The sequence below is a fragment of the Sus scrofa genome, chromosome 7, assembly GCF_000003025.6.
Source record: "Sus scrofa isolate TJ Tabasco breed Duroc chromosome 7, Sscrofa11.1, whole genome shotgun sequence".
Lineage (NCBI taxonomy): Eukaryota > Metazoa > Chordata > Mammalia > Artiodactyla > Suidae > Sus > Sus scrofa.
The window spans coordinates 80,526,196-80,543,122 of NC_010449.5; the positions used below are offsets into that span (position 1 = coordinate 80,526,196).

The window sequence follows — 16,927 nt, forward strand, 5'->3', positions numbered from 1 at the left end:
ATGGCTTTGTCAGTCAAGGATGTTGGTCCAAATGGAGTCACCATCTGGGAAAAAAGTGGGATTCAGACCTCAAACCATATAATGGGATAAAGTCTACATGGGTCAGAATTTTTCGTGTAAAAACATCCATAAAAATGTTAGAACAAATCACTGACAAATTCTTCTCTAATGTCAGAATGGGGAAGGTCTTTCTCAATATCACACAAAATCCAGAAACCATAAAAGACTGTTAAATTTAATCATATAAAAATTAAGAATTTCTGCATGGCAAAAACCATAACCAAAGTCAAAAGACAAACGATGATGTTGATGGGGGTGGGGGTTGGGGGGAGGATCATAACTCATATTACAGAGAACTAATTTCCAGTATAAGTATAATGAGTTTTAACAACCTTATTAAAAATGGGCAAAGGCTATGAGCAGACTGTTCACAGAAAATGAAATGCAAATGGCTCTTAAACATGTGAAAAGATGCTCAACCCACTCATGATAAGAGAAATGCAAATTAAAATTGAACGGAAATGCATATTTTTAGCGATCAGACCGACAGACGTCAGAAAGTTTGGAGACTGTTGTTGGCAAGAGGGTGGCTGTGTAGTGTTGGAGAAGGGTGTTGGGGTTGAGGGAACAGCAGGAACAGAGACATGGAGGCTGAAAAGTAGTCATCACATTGGAACGGGGCAGGGAAAGTGGGGGCAAACATGTTGATAATAGTGAGGGGTAGCAGCTGCAAACTAGTGTCTCGGGGAAGAGGACAGGGAAACTAGACATCAAAGCAATAGCTCAAAATGTTCATGACTGTGGAGGCAAACAGCCCTGCAGTATCAGTAGCCTAGGAGGGTCACTGACCAAGGTCACTACAAAAGGTTGCATCATGCCCAATGTTTTGTTTTTCTTTTTCTTTTTTTTTTATTTTGATATGGACGTTCCTGGGCTAGGGATTGAATCTGAGCCACAGCTGCAATGCTGGATCCTTTAACCCACTTCACCAGGCTGGGGTTGGAACCTGTACCTCTGCAGTGACCCCCGAGCTGCTGCAGTCAGGATTCTTTCTTTCTTTCTTTTTTTTTTTAAGGGCCACATCTGCTGCATATGAAAGTTCCCAGGCTAGGGGTCCAAATGGAACTCCAACTGCCTGCCTACACCACAGCCACAGCCATGCCGGATCCTTATGGGAGCTGCATCTTCGACCTACACCACAGCTTGTGTTAACGCCAGGTCATTAACCCACTGAGTGAGACCAGGGAGCAAACCCACATTCTCATGGATACTAGTTGGGTTTGTTTCCGCTGAGCCACAGTGGGAATTCCTGCAGTTGGGATTCTTGACCCACTGCCCAACGTTTTTATTTAAGAAAGGATTAAGAGCTAATACTCTTCCTTTTTTTTTTTTTTTTAAAGTAGTTTTATTTTATTTATTTATTTTTTTGGTCTTTTCTAGGGCTGCACCCGTGGCATATGGAGGTTCCCAGGCTAGGGGTGGAATCAGAGCTGTAGCTGCCGGCCTGCACCACCGCTACAGCAACTCGGAATACACACCACAGCTCATGGCAACACCGGATCCTTAACCCACTGAGCAAGGCTAGGGATCGAACCCACAACCTCATGGTTTCTAGTCGGATTCGTTAGCCACTGAGCCTTGATGGGAACTCGTACTCTTCCTTTTTTACTTGTTGAAAGTCTGTGGATTTGTTTTGAGGATTAGGTACTTAGATTATTAGAAATACTGTATGGTAATGAATGAAGTAACTTATTGTTAAATCTTGGGTTTAGGAGTAACCTATGTTCTTTTTCTCTCTTTTAAAAATTTAATTTTTAAATTGAAGTGTAGTTGATATAACTTGTATTCTTTTCCATGGAAATGTCTTTATTAGATTTTGAAAACTTTTCAAATTGTTCTTTGCAAATAATTATTTCAAAAGTAATTTAAAAAGACACTCAATAGATGAATTTTAGAATTTAGCACTTTGAATAGATAATGTAAAGATAAGGGTTTTTTTTTTTTAGTTATCTCAAATTTAATTTTCAGAGGGTACTTTATATTTGAAAATGCTGACTAAACACATCGTAATTTTTTGTTGCTCATTGTGATTCTTAGCTTCTCTTACAGTGAGTTCTGTTACATTACTGAATATCTAGGCCAAGAGTGGCCAGTTGCCCCTCTGGCTCTCTGTGGTTGCCAGGGAATAGGTGACATAATTTATTCATCAGGAGAGAGATGAAGTACTACTGATTGATTTTGTTTAAAAAGCAAGTAATATGTTTAACAGAATGGCGCTTTTATTTTTAGTTCCCATTCCCTCCCCCCTTCCTATTTCTTAGCCTCCTTTTATTACTTCTGCTTCATTGCCTATCTTATTCTCGGAATTCTAAAATTCACATTGCTTCTAAAAGTGAAGTTATTGTCACTTTTCATGACTAGTTAGTATTAGAGACAAAGGGTTAGGTAAGATGACTACTCGAGATACCTTTTGGTCTAGACTTAGCATTCTCTGCAGTACTCCATGGTTTTAAGCATTGTACACTGTAGATTATGCCTTCAGATTTTGTAAGTATTAGGGGCAAACAGGGCACCAAATATTTAATGAGATTCTTGTCTGCTTACATTCCTAGCAAAGAATGTAATTATATGCTCAACCCAAAAAGTGAACTTAATTTACATTTTCCTTCTTACAATTTGGTTGCTGTCTAGAATTAAAAAAAAAAAAGTTTAATCCTTTACTCAAGTATATTTCAGCTGTCTCTTTGAGTCACTAAGGCAAAAGCTTTAGCAAAAAGATAAACCTTAATTGAGTACTTTGAATGCTGATCAGCCTGGATCCTTGATGATTTTCTGAGGGGCAAGCCTTTAGGTGCTGTTTAGAAAGAAAGAAAGAAAAAAAAGGCAATGGTGTTAAATGATTACTATTCTTTTTGGGATCTGTAAGGTAGGCTGATCATTTTGTATTGAATTTTTGGGCAGGTAATCACTATCCAAGATGTTTTGTATCCTTTTCAGTACAAGGTTGTAGAAAGATAACCATCTGATGCTTGGCAGTGGTCTTTTCAGAGACTTGTCTGTGTACACAATCTAATGATTGAACAAGGGTGAGACGGATAACTCCGGTGTTAGTCATCTTAGTTAAGAGTTGAGTTTGTGAGACCAGAAGTAGATGGAGAAGTCTTGTTTTCTAATCCTGGGATACTTGGTTTTTCTTTTCAGATCCTGGTGGACTGTGGTCATTTAAACATGGCATTCTTGGTGTACGTAGCTGTCTTCCTGTAGTGTCATGTTAGATACTCAAATATGGTTACCGCTTGACATTTTTGTCTGTATTGTTTTCCTCAGTTGGACAGTTTGATCTCCATATCCAGTTCCACTGTCTCAGAGAAATAGGTAAAATTGAGTTGTTACGCAAAACCCTAATGCATGTTTACTCTTTTTCTATTTGTGCTGTTTGGGAGCAATTTAAAAAAAGAGTTGATACTATTTCATTATTTATGCTGTTTCATATCATTTCAGAGATTCATTGTAATTTTTTTCCATTGAGTGTGTTGATGTCTGACTCGGAAAGAGAAGAAATACTGAAATTGCAGTGAATGAGACTTAATTTCACATTTCCCTTGAACCAACAAATACTACAGGTGTTACCAATTATGGGCAAGTATCTACAGAGATAAAAGTAGTTTAAATTTAGGAGTCATCTTCTAATTGTTCAGGGAGTAGATTGCAAGGTATTTTTGTTGTGTTCTCAGCGTTTTGCCTCTTCCAACTTCTTCCATCTGTACCCTGGAAAACTAGAATGAATTTTTGTCTTTTTTGATGTGGAAAACAGAAGTGGCATTTTTCTAGCTGCAAATTATATTAATCATCCTCCCTCCCCCCTGCTGTTATCTTATAGCCTTCTTTGTACAGACTCTGATTTCTAAAGTTAGGCCAGAGAGAATTTGGTTCTAAAATCCATCTTTTGTTACTACAGCCACGTTCACCCTGGGTGATTTAGAGATCTTGCTGTTCAAGTTGAATGGATTTTTGAGCTCTAGAACTGTGCTTGCTTGAATGGAGAATATTGAGTTGTGTGTGGTAGGTATTTGGGAAATGATGATGGCTGGCATCAGTCTTATCTGGCCTTATAGATGGAGGGGAGAGTGAGTTCTCTGAAGAATAGAAGCCTCCTCCTCAGTTAAGATAAAGTTTAACTTTGAAGTCTGTCTATCAAACTTCCCTCCTGCGTAGGCTACCCTGGTCTTTTCCTAAATAATTTCTTCTTGTAATTATTTTATATTAATTGTCACTGTGATACTTTAATAGTAGACCTGGTCCTAGAACTTAGGAAGTAGCCCCCACCTCTGTTTTCTTCTGCCATCTTGGTTTGCTTGGCTTGTTCTCAGGTGACCTTAATTGGGTATGTAAGTACCTTTTCCCTCCTACTTGGGAGTAGATGAATAATTTCAATTTTCCCTAGTCCTATTATGGAGACTCGAGGTGCTTGTCATTCGGCAGGAAGTGAATTGAGCTTTTGCGGGCTTGTGGACTCATTTGGCTAGAGGAGTACCTTGTAACTTTTTTTTTTTTTTTTGTCTTTTTGCTATTTCTTGGGCTGCTCCCGCAGCATATGGAGGTTCCCAGGCTAGGGGTCGAATTGGAGCTGTAGCCACTGACCTACGCCAGAGCCACAGTAACGCGGGATCCGAGCCGCGTCTGCAACCTACACCACAGCTCACGGCAACACCGGATCGTTAACCCACTGAGCAAGGGCAGGGATCGAACCCGCAACCTCATGGTTCCTAGTCGAATTCGTTAACCACTGCGCCATGACGGGAACTCCTCTTGTAACTTTTTATAGCTTTTGATACTGGATGAGCTGGGCGCCAAATGATAAATGGTAAACACTTTTATTTTTATTTTTTAATTTTTTGTCTATTTAGGGCCGCACCTGAGGCATATGGAAGTTCCCAGGCTAGGGGTCCAATCAGAGCTATAGCTGCCAGCCTACACCACAGCCACGCGGAACCTGAGCCGAGTCTTCACCCTGCACCATAGCTCATGGCCACGCTACATCCTTAACCTGCAGAGTCATAACGGAAACTCCTAAACACTTCATCACTCGGTTAAACATTTAAAATTTCATTTATACGAACTGCAGACAGGATTATCTTAGCATTGCATGTGTTTATATGTTAAAAATATTTAAAAAATTGACTATTTTTCTTTTTAGGGCCACACCTGCAGCACGTGGAAGTTCCCAGGCTAGGGGTAGAATCAGAGTTGCAGCTGCCAGCCTTCACCACAGCCATAGCAATGCCAGATCCAAGCTGTGTCTTCGACCTATAGCTCATTGCGACACTGGATCCTTAACCCACTGAGCGAGGCCAGGGATCAAACCTGAATCCTCATGGATACTAGTTGGGTTTGTTACCACTGAGCCACATTGGAACTCCCAGGAGGATAGCTTCAAAGTGCCAGTGATTGTGGCTGTGGAGTCACCCTGGTGAGGGCAGTCCTTGTGGAGGAGTGAGTGCAGCCTACTGGGGTCTGAGGAATGAGTGAGAAGAAAATGGAGGGAGAAGGGGTGTAGCTCGTGGTAAGCAGTTTTAGTGGAGAAGCAGCAGAGGTTGAAGGAGAGACAAGTCCAAGGAAAAGTGTGTGTGTGTGGATTGTGGAATATTTAAAATATCTTCAAGTGTAAGAAGCTTGAGCTTGTAGGTGCGTTGAGAAGAAGCCATAAAGGATGAGACTGAAATGAGAGAAAAAGGATAACTATCTGTAAAGCAAAAGTCTGAGAAGTAGGAGAGGATGTGTAATAGAAACAATGAATGCCACAGGTCATTTTGTTTCGTGTCTCCACGCTTCATTCTCTGGGAACCTTAAAGAGCAAATTTACCGTCACACAAACTGGAAATACAGTAGACGTAATTCAGGAGCATATTTCCTGACAAGGGTCCAGGGCCACATTTCGTATAAGCTAGGGTGAATTCAGAAAGGGAGTGAATTAGAAACTGCATAGAGGTTATAGAATTACTGAGGTTGTAGAGAAAATGCCCTAAAGGACATGAATGCAGAGCTTTGATTTGAGAATGTCTATTCAGGTAGATTGGGAAGGAAATTCGTTTTCCGTGTTTGTGGAATCCTTTGGGCAAAATGCCTCCTGCCTTCATGGAGACAGGTTTGATGAGAATGGGAGAGTGTGGGCTTGAGAATAACGGAAGCTTCTACAAAGAAGCAAAGGGAAGTGAAGGAAGGGATTTCAAGGCTAATTTAGTCTTTATTTAATTTTTGGTTCAGGGAATAATAGCTGTATTACATTGACATGGTCAAAATAGTCATGGTTAAGAAGTCGTTTCAGGAATACTGTGAAGCACGTGGAGCCTGGGAGGCTAAGCAGTGTTTTTCCTCTCTCCCTGTGGAGGCCTTTGTAAAGATTTTGAATCTGGGAGTTTCCGTCGTGACTCAGCAATAATGAGCCTGACTAGTGTCCATGAAGATGCATGTTCGATCCCTGGCCTTGCTCAGTGAGTTAAGGTTCTGTGGTGTGGGTTGCAGACATGGCTTGGATCTGGCATTGCTGTGGCTGTGGTGTAGGCCGGCAGCTGCAGCTCTGATTCAGCTGCTAGCCTGGGAACTTCCATATGCTGTACCTTCCACTGTAAAAAACCAAACCAAAAGAAAACAGATTTTGGAGCTGCAGATCATCCAGATGGGAGGGCCACATGAGACTTCCCAAGATCTGGCCTTGGCCAGAGTCCTGCCTCCTCTCTCACACGTTCACCATCTAACTGCTAATAGTTTCCTGAACATACCAGACCCTCTTCCCTTTTCCTGGTGGTTTTATCTGATTATTCCCCTAACCTAATAATCTGATTATGCCCCTATTTTTTTGCACTCATCCTCATTTCCTTCCTAGAATTTTCCCTGATGGCCCAGTGCAGTCGGTCAATCCTTCCTTTCCTTGTCCCCTGGACTCGTCTATCTCACAACCATGGTAATGACTTGTCATGACAACTTGCAGGGTTTTGGCATCTGTCTCCTTCATAGCTTTAAAAAAAAAAAGTTATTAAAATATAGCAGATTTAGGAGTTCCCGTCATGGCTTAGTGGTTAACGGATCCAACTAGGAACCATGAGGTTGTGGGTTCGATCCCTGGCCTTGCTCAGTGGTTTAAGGATCCAGCATTGCTGTTGAGCTGTGGTGTAGGTCGCAGACACGGCTTGGGTCCTGCGTTGCTGTGGCTCTGGTGTAGGCTGGTGGCTGCAGCTCTGATTACACCCCTAGCCTGGGACCCTCCATATGCCATGGGAGTGGCCCTAGAAAAGGTGCAAAAAAAAGAAAAAAGTATAGCAGATTTACAATGTTTTAATTTCTACTGTACAGCAAAGAGCAAAGTGATCCAGTTATATATGTATATGTATGTGTATATATATATATATACACACAAACATATATATATAGTCTTTTTCATTTCCATTATGGTTTATCATAGGATATTTTATATAGTCCCCTGTGCTATGCGGTAGGACATTGTTGTTTATTCATTCTCTATATACTAGTTTGCACCTGCTAACTCCAAACTCCTAATCTGTCCCTCTTAGCAACCACAAGTCTGTTCTCTGTTGGTGAGTTTTTCTGTTTTGTAGAAAGGTTTGTGCCATATTTTATATTCCATATGTAAGTGATATCATATGGTACTTGTCTTTCTCTTTCTGACTTCATTTAGCATGATAATCTCTAGGTCCATCTACATTGTTGCAAATAGCATTATTTTATCTTTTACGGCTGTGTAGTATTCCATTGTACATCTATATGACATCTTTGTCCATTCATCTTTTGGTGCACATTTAGTTTGCTTCCATGTCTTGGCTATTATAATAGTGCTATAATGAACATTGGGGTGCATATATCTTTTGTAATCAGTTTTCTCGAGATATATGCCCTCCCTAATAACTTTTGAGTTCCTTGAGGGCAGAGGCAGTGCTTTTCAGAGGTGTGAGCTGCTGATGAGATACTTGGAATATAGTAGTACATCAGTAAATGTTTGAGATGAATTGAGTTGAACAGTCATACTTAAACTTCAGAAACCAAACTTTGTCTTTTCAGGGCTGCACCTGAGGCATATGGAGGTTTCCAGGCTAGGGGTCGAATTGGAGCTGCAGCTGCTGGCCTATGTCACAGTAACACAGGCTCCAGGCCACGTCTGTGACTTACACCACAGCTCACAGCAACACTGGATCCTTAACCCACTGAGCGAGCCCAGGGATCGAACCTGCATCCTCATGAATACTACTGAGCTACAATGGGAACTCCCTCCAAATTTATTTATTTTATTTTTTTATTACTCAATGAATTTATTACATTTATAGTTGTACAATGATCATCACAATCCAGTTCTATAGGATTTCCATCCCACAACCCCAAACTCCAAATTTATTTTAGGTGCACTTTTGGGGTCTCAGGCTTCTGTCATAGTATCTATGAGTACAGAGATGGCTTTTTTCCCGTTATATTTTTAGTAGTTTTAGATACTTATTAAAATATATTAAAAGTATTACTTGAAAGCATTAATTGTTCTGCTTTTTCCATCAATGGCATCTTTAAAATATTAATGATCTTTTTTTTTTTTCTTTTTAGGGCCACATGTATGCACATGGAAGTTTCCAGACTAGAGGTTGAATCAGAGCTTCAGCTGTTGGCCTACACCATAGCCACGGCAATACCAGATCCAAGTCAAATCTGTGACCTACATGGCAGCTGTGGCAGCACCAGATCCTTAACCCACTGCAAAGCTAGGGATCAAACCCATATCCTCATGGATACTAGTTGGGTTCTTAACCTGCTGAGTCACAACAGGAACACCCAGCTTGATTCTTATTTATTTATTTTTTGTCTTTTTGCCTTTTCTCGAGCCGCTCCCGCAGCATATGGAGCTTCCCAGGCTAGGGGTCCAATTGGAGCTGTAGCCAGCGGCCACAGCCACAGCAACGTGGGATCTGAGCCGCATCTGTGACCTACACCACAGCTCACAGCAACGCCGGATCCCCAACCCGCTGAGCAAGGGCAGGGATCGAACCCGCAACCTCATGGTTCGCAGTCGGACTTGTTAACCACTGTGCCACAATGGGAACTCCCCAGCTTGATTCTTTTTTATTTATTTATTTTTTTAATTTATTTTTTCCCACTGTACAGCAAGGGGATCAAGTTATCCTTACATGTATACACTTTTTTCCCCCACCCTTTGTTCTGTTGCAATATGAGTATCTAAACATAGTTCTCAATGCTACTCAGCAGGATCTCCTTGTAAATCTATTCTAAGTTGTGTCTGATAAGCCCAAGCTCCCGATCCCTCCCACTCCTTCCCCCTCCCATCAGGCAGCCACAAGTCTTTTCTCCAAGTCCATGATTTTCTTTTCTGAGGAGATGTTCATTTGTGCTGGATATTAGATTCCAGTTATAAGTGATATCATATGGTATTTGTCTTTGTCTTTCTGGCTCATTTCACTCAGGATGAGAGTCTCTAGTTCCATCCATGTTGCTGCAAATGGCATTATGTCATTCTTTATGGCTGAGTAGTATTCCATTGTGTATATATACCACATCTTCCGAATCCAATCATCTGTTGATGGACATTTGGGTTGTTTCCATGTCTTGGCTATTGTGAATAGTGCTGCAACGAACATGCGGGTGCATGTGTCTCTTTTAAGTAGAGTTTTGTCCGGATAGATGCCCAAGGGTGGGATTGTGGGGTCATATGGAAGTTCTATGTATAGATTTCTAAGGTATCTCCAAACTGTTCTCCATAGTGGCTGTACCAGTTTACATTCCCACCAACAGTGCAGGAGGGTTCCCTTTTCTTCACACCCCCTCCAACACTTGTTATTTGTGGACTTATAAATAATGGCCATTCTGACTGATGTGAGGTGGTATCTCATGGTAGTTTTGATTAGCATTTCTCTTATAATCAGTGATGTTGAGCATTTTCTCATGTGTTTGCTGGCCAGCTGTATATCTTCCTTGGAGAACAGTCTCTTCAGGTCTTTTGCCCATTTTTCCGTTGGTTGATTGGCTTTTTTGCTGTTGAGTTGTATAAGTTGTTTATATTTTCTAGAGATTAAGCCCTTGTCCGTTGTATCATTTGACACTATTTTCTCCCATTCTGTAAGTTGTCTTTTTGTTTTCTTTTGGGTTTCCTTTGCTGTGCAAAAGCTTTTCAGTTTGATGAGGTCCCATGGGTTTATTTTTGCTCTAATTTCTATTGCTTTGGGAGACTGACCTGAGAAAATACTCATGATGTTGATGTCAGAGAGTGTTTTGCCGATGTTTTCTTCTAGGAGTTTGATAGTGTCCTGTCATATATTTAAGTCTTTCAGCCATTTGGAGTTTATTTTTGTGCATGGTGTGAGGGTGTGTTCTAGCTTCATTGCTTTGCATGCAGCTGTCCAGGTTTCCCAGTAATGCTTGCTGAATAGACTTTCTTTTTCCCATTTTATGTTCTTGCCTCCCTTGTCAAAGATTAATTGACCATAGGTGTCAGGGTTTATTTCTGGGTTCTCTCTTCTGTTCCATTGGTCTGTCTGTCTGTTTTGATACCAGTACCACACTGTTTTGATGACTGTGGCTTTATAGTATTTCTTGAAGTCTGGGAGGGTTATGCCTCCTGCTTGGTTTTTGTTTCTCAGGATTGCTTTGGTGATTCTGGGTCTTTTGTGGTTCCATATAAATGTTTGGATTGTTTGTTCTAGTTCTGTGAACAATGTCCTGGGTAATTTGATAGGGATTGCATTGAATCTGTAGATTGCTTTGGGTAGTATGGCCATTTTTACAATATTGATTTTTCCAATCCATGAACATGGAATATCTTTCCATTTCTTTACATCGTCTTTGATTACTTTGATTAAAGTTTTATAGTTCTCAGCATATAAGTCCTTTACCTCCTTGGTCAGGTGTATTCCGAGGTATTTGATTTTGCGAGGTGCAATTTTAAAAGGTATTATATTTTTGTATTCCTTTTCTAATATTTCATTGCTGATATACAGAAATGCAACTGACTTCTGAATGTTAATCTTATATCCTGCTACTTTGCTGAATTTATTAATCAGTTCAGGTAGTTTTGGGGTTGAGTCCTTAGGGTTTTCTATGTATAGTATCATGTCATCTGCATACAGTGACAGTTTGATCTCTTCTCTTCCTATATGAATGCCTTTTATTTCTTTTGTTTGTCTAATTGCTGTGGCTAGGACTTCCAAAACGATGTTGAAGAGCAGTGGTGAGAGTGGGCATCCCTGTCTTGTTGCAGATTTGAGTGAGAAGGCTTTCAGTTTTTCCCCACTGAGTATTATATTTGCTGTGGGTTTATCATAAATGGCTTTGATTATGTTTGGGAATGTTCCCTCTATACCCACTTTGGCGAGGGTCTTGATCATGAATGGATGTTGAACTTTGTCAAATGCTTTTTCTGCATCTATTGAGATGATCATGTGGTTTTTGACTTTTCTTTTGTTAATGTGGTGTATGACGTTGGTTTTCTTGCGTATATTGAACCATCCTTGTGAACCTGGGATGAACCCTACCTGGTCATTGTGTATGATTTTTTTGATATTTTTTTGGATTCGGTTGGCTAAGATTTTGTTGAGAATTTTTGCATCTATATTCATCAAAGATATTGGCTGATAGTTTTCTTTTTTGGTGGTATCTTTGTCTGGTTTTGGAATTAGAGTGATGGTGGCATCATAGAATGTCTTTAGGAGTATTCCTTCTTCTTCAACCTTTTGAAAGAGTTTAAGGAGAATGGGCACCAGTTCCTCTTTATATGTTTGATAGAATTCACCTGTGAAGCCGTCTGGTCCTGGACTTTTATTTGTAGGGAGTGTTTTTATGACGTCTTCAATTTCATTTCTGGTGATCGGTCTGTTCAGTTGGTCTGTTTCTTCTTGATTCAGTTTCGGCAGGCTGTAAGATTCTAGCTTGATTCTTTATATCAGTTTTTATGGTAACTGAGACAGCCGATATAGGCAATTAAGATACATTATTTGATATTTTCATAAGTACGTCGATAATTATAGAAATAACATGTGATCTCATGCTTATATCTAATCGTATGTATACTTGAGTATGTTTACACATATTGCTTTGAAAGATTTTGTTGGAGTTGCTGTTGTGGATCAGTGGGTTAAGAACTCAACATAGGAGTTGCCCGTTGTGGCTCAGTGGTCATCGAATCCAACTAGGAACCATGAGGTTGCAAGTTCGATCCCTGGCCTTGTTCAGTGGGTTAAGGATCCAGCGTTGCCGTGAGCTGTGGTGTAGGTTGCAGACACGTCCCGGATCCAGAGTTGCTGTGGCTCTGGTGTAGGCCAGCGACTGCAACTCCGATTAGATCCCTAGCCTGGGAACATCCATATGCTGCGGGTATGGCCCTCGAGAAGGCAAAAAGACAAAAAAACAAACAAACAAACAAAAAAAAAACTCAACATAGTGCCTGTGAGGATTCAGGTTCAATCCCTGTTATGGCTCAGTGCTAAGCATCTGCTGTTGCCGTGGCAGCATAGGTTGCTGATGCAGCTCAGATCTGGGGTTTCTGTGGCATAGGCTGGCAGCTGCAGCTCTGTTTTGACCACTAACCTGAGAACTTTTGTGTGTCACAGGTGTGGCTGTAAAAAGAAAAGAATGTGGTCTTTTATTTTTTTTTTAATGGCTACACCTGTGGCACATGGAAGTTCTTGGGCTAGGAATTGAATCTGAGCCGTAGCTGTAACCTGTGCTGCAGCTGTGGCAATGCTGGATCCTTTAACCCATTGCACTGGGCCAGGGATTGAACCCATGCCTCCTCAGTGACCTGAGCAGCTGCAGATGGATTCTTAACCCACTGTGTGCCACAGCGGAAACTCTGATTTTGTAATTCTTGAAAAGGAAAAAACTTTAAAACAGTTGGAATTGCTCCTGTATTTTTGATCTAGTAGAAACTTACTATTGCAAGGAGTTCCTGTTGTGGCTCAGTGGTTAATGAATCTGACTAGGAACCATGAGGTTGCGGGTTCAAGCCCTGGCCTCGCTCAGTGGGTTAAAGATCCAGAGTTGCCGTGAGCTGTGGTGTAGGTCGCAGACACAGCTTGGATCTCACGTTGCTGTGGCTCTGGCGTAGCCCGGCAGTTGCAGCTTCAGTTGGACCCCTAGCCTGGGAACCTCCATAGGCTGCAGGTGCGGCCCTAGAAAAAGACAAAAAAAAAAAAAAAAAAAAAAAAAAGAATAAAAGAAACTTAATATTGAAGTGTTTTCTGTCCATTACAGATATAGCATACCTATCATTTTTGTTCCAAATGGTTGTGTCCAAAAGAGTCTAAGCACTTATACTTCATGATTAAATTACTTATCTAATTACATAGCTTCCAAATACATCTACCTGTTACAGGTATTTCTGTTTTCCTCTTTTTTTTTCTCAGCCTCTTATGACAGTTTTTTGCTTTTCCTACTCGGCTGGTGGGATATGTGTACCTCTCAGTTTTCAAAAAACTAAAGCACTGGGAACACCCCAGCTGTGGCTTTTCACTACCTCATGCTGGAAGCATATTCATTGTTGTCTATGCCAGTATCAGTCTCCACCTGAAGCCTGAGAGTCTGGCTGCCAGGATTTTTTGTCCTTGGTTCTGGGAAAGAAGGTTGGAGGGGCTAGGAGTTTGTTATTTTTTATTCTATTTTCCCGTTTTCAGTGGCGCCCCCTCCCCTTCCTCCCACAGCTCTGCTCTGTATCCGATGAGCCTAGAGCTCCTCTGATTCCATGCTTCTAACCCTGTCTGCACATTGGAACGACCTGTAGAGATTTTGAAACTGCTGATAACCAGCTACAAATAAGAACTATCAATTATGATCAGAAACTCTGGGTTGGGACTCTTTTTTTTAATTTTCCAGGTGTTCCAAAGTGCTGCCAGAGTGGGGAATCATTGTTCTAGTGGATCTTTCTGTGATCGGGCTTTTTCTGGCTTCTTCTGCCGGGTTCACCTTCATTTCCGCATCCCCTCCCCTCCACATCAGTTTCTCATTGTTTGCTGATGGAACGTGCTTCCCCATGAGGCTGTGCCCCCCACCCCCTGCCCCTGCCATGGCTGAAATGCTCCTTCCCTGGGTATCGCCATGGCTCACTTCTCCTTTTTTCTGGTTTCTGCAGCCTAGCAAGAAGCACAGCCTGCTGCTTTGTGCCTGCTCTGCTGCCCCTGCTCCAGAGCAGTAATCGCACCTAACCTGTCACGCACCCGCCTGCTAGTTACTCTGGTTTAGAGTGGTAGCTCCGTGGAAGCAAGCCTTAGCTGTGCCTCCAATGAGATTTCTGGGCCTCAGGGACAGAGCCTGGCACAGAGTAGGTGCTCTCTGTCTATCAGTTGAATGAATTTCTATAGTGTTCCTGCTGGCTTTGGAGGGAGAGTTGATTATATGATAGTGTCCTCTTGCCAAGAGCTCTGGGGAGTCTGATGATGCTAAGATTTTTTTAGCCTGCCTTTCTCTTTGCAGCCCTTTCTACACCCATGTGCCAGACATACCTGTGCCTTCACTCCCAAGCCTTACTTGTGGGCTCTGGGCTGCCCTTCTAAGGTTTGCACAACTGGGGCGGCCAGGTCACTTGTCCCACGTTGGGCTGGTTTTATCGGTTCTCTCTGTCCTTAGGTATTTATGCTTTAAAAAAAAAAAGACTCTACCAGTTATTTAAGGGAGAATTCAGGAGGGAATGGAGGTGACATTTGTATTCACTCCACACTGTTTTCACCAGAAGTTGCACCCTTATTAGTTCCTCCTTCACTCACTTACAGATTAATTTCTTCTGTGAGTTTATTGAATATCAACTCTGTGCCAGACACTATGAATAAAATATGCAGTTCCTGCTCTCACTCAGGCTGTGGCCTAGGGTTCGTGAGTGGCGAATTGGGATGAAAGAATCTGTTCTTTTGACTATTCCTGCCACGTTTCTGTAAGTTTGAAATTATTTAAAAATCATTTCTTTTTTTTTTAAATGTGTCATGCAGGGGCTAAATTGTCAAGAAGCTCCTATGCTGTGTCAGAGATCCCCAAGGCTTCGTGCACCATGGGAGGTTTTAGGCAGGGGAGCGCCTTGATAAGTTTTGGATTTGGAAAGGTTCACTCTGAGTGTAAAGTAGGATGGGTTTGAGGCACGCAGGATGGGAGGAAGGGAGAGCAGGTAGGAGGCTCTTGTAATAATCCAGAAATGATGAAGGCACAGAGGATGGAGCAAAGCTGCTTTTCCCACGATGCCCGGGTGTTAGATTCCCGCAGAGGGAAAGCTGTTTCTGTGGCAACGCAACCTGTGGAATATACCGTTATTAAGGAAAGTAAGCTCATTCTCAGAGACTGAGTGTCTCTTGTGGTTGTACCCGGAGATGAAATACTAGGATTTATGACAAAATTGATACTGCCCTACACAAAATGACCCACTCGAGAGTAACATGGATTCTTACTGTCCAGGGGACAGCTTCGGGTGCTGTCATTGTGAGACATTGCTCAGAACTGAATTCAGCTGGTCCGATGGAGAAAATGTTGGGCTTGGTACAAATACATTCCTTTATAGCCACCTCAGCCATACCTGTCCCATTTTTATTGGGTTGTGTATTTCTATTCTGTTGGGCAGCTTTTGCTGGCTCCTGTTGCTATGGAGCCTGTCCCTGCTCTACTAGGCTCCTAAGTGCCTTAAGGGTTCTTTATATATCTGCTTTAGTGGAAGGACAGGTCTCTCATTATGATGTCAAGTTTTCCTCATAACAAAAGGACTTTTGGGGGAGTTGCCTTTATGGCTTGGTGGTTAACGAACCTGACTAGGATCCATGAGGATGCGGGTTGGATCCCTGGCCTTGCTCAGTGGGTCTGGCATTGCTGTGAGCTGTGGTGTATGTTGCAGACGCAGTTTGGATCTGGTGTGGTTGTGGCTCAGACCAGCAGCTGTAGCTCCTATTCAACCCCTAGCCTGGGAATTTCCATATGCCACGAGTGCGGCCCTAAAAAGCAAAAAAGCCCCAAAAACCAAAATACAAAACAAAAACCACCACCAAAAGGACTTCTGGTTGGTTGAATGTTTATTTTATTTTAATTTTAATTTTAATTTTTTCTTTGTGGCCACACCTGCAGCATGTGGAAGTTCCCAGGCCAGGAATCCAACCCTCACCAAGCAGCCACTCAAGCCGCAGCAGTGATAATGGCAGATCCTTAATCCACTGAGCCACCAGGGAACTCCTAGTTGATTGTTTTAAAGATGATACTGACTTCTGTCCCACATGCAGTTATTGTTATTTGTGCTTACTGTAGGGGAACTTTGTCCAGAAGAACTTCAGAGAAATCTCACTTTTCTCCTACAGTTTAGGAGGTCATTGAGGAGGATTATAGAACTAGTGGATTCATTGTACAGGGAATAGGTTCCCAGCACTGAACTATGTGCAGTTGGTTTCTCTGATCTGCTCAGGAGCAGGGATCATGACTTAATCTGTATTTTCTCTTTCAATGACCACAGACAAGTTGCTTGCTTGATATCTGTTGAGTTGAGCAGGGGATGTGAGAGAATCAGGTTTGTCCTAGGAGCTACAAGGGACTCTTAGGCAGCTTTACTCAGTAGTTACCCATCATACTGAGTAAATAAACATCAATTTTACTTGAAGATTTGGGACAAATAAATGATTAAAAAAACTTAAAATTGTGGTAAATAACACATACCATGAACTTTACTACCTTAAGTGTTTTACATGGTTGTGAAACAGATCTCCAGACACTTTTTCATCTGCAAATCTGAAACTTTATACCCATTAAATAACAACTGTCTTCTTCCCTCTTCTTCCAGCCCCTGGTTACCACCATCCTGCTTTCTGTCTATGTATTGGGTTACTTGGGTTCCTCATAGAAGTGGAATCATATGGTGTTTGTGTTTTTGCGACTGGGTTATTTTACTTAGTGTAACATTTTCAAGATT

The 16,927-nt window shown here is 41.7% G+C and overlaps 1 protein-coding gene across 1 annotated transcript in view; it reads left to right on the forward strand.

Annotated features, from left to right (window-relative positions):
• AVEN (apoptosis and caspase activation inhibitor) overlaps positions 1-16,927 on the forward strand; it is a 192,784-nt gene that overhangs the window by 78,859 nt on the left and 96,998 nt on the right.